At 39.1% G+C, this 404-nt stretch overlaps 1 long non-coding RNA gene across 1 annotated transcript; it reads right to left on the bottom strand.

The window, feature by feature from the left end:
• Window positions 1-9: 9 nt before the first annotated feature.
• Window positions 10-404, bottom strand: LOC104775169. The gene is made up of 2 exons (XR_765735.2): window positions 352-404; window positions 10-116 (listed from the first exon to the last, which is right to left on the bottom strand). It is a non-coding gene; the product is annotated as an uncharacterized LOC104775169 (long non-coding RNA).

Raw genomic sequence — 404 nt, 5'->3', positions numbered from 1 at the left:
TGTCCGTCGAACACTCTGTCACCGTTGTCGTTTACGATCTGTACTTGCGCTTCCCCATCTGTCACGTAAAGAACCGCGTTCGCGTTTGCATTCCACTGTGGAAGCACCATTGCGTTCTACACGCAAACACGTTTGAAGAGTCATGTTTAAATGTAGAAATGGACATATAATTATAGCGAACGATACCTTAACTGAGACCAACCAAACCAAAATATTTTGAAACTCAATTAAACTGGTTATAGAGTTTCAGATAAACCGAACCGAACTTTTCAATATATCCATCCTCATTCATATGCATGCAAATGTTACTTGGTTTTTAGTTATATTATATAATATATATTTTTAACTTACTTGACTGATAGATCCACGGAGGGCTGAGAGACGGATGAAGCGAAGGATGGGGA

The sequence above is a fragment of the Camelina sativa genome, unplaced genomic scaffold (assembly GCF_000633955.1).
Source record: "Camelina sativa cultivar DH55 unplaced genomic scaffold, Cs unpScaffold09600, whole genome shotgun sequence".
Taxonomy (NCBI): Eukaryota; Viridiplantae; Streptophyta; class Magnoliopsida; order Brassicales; family Brassicaceae; genus Camelina; species Camelina sativa.
The sequence above is the reverse complement of the archived record's forward strand: the minus strand, read 5'-3'. Positions and strand labels throughout refer to the sequence as shown.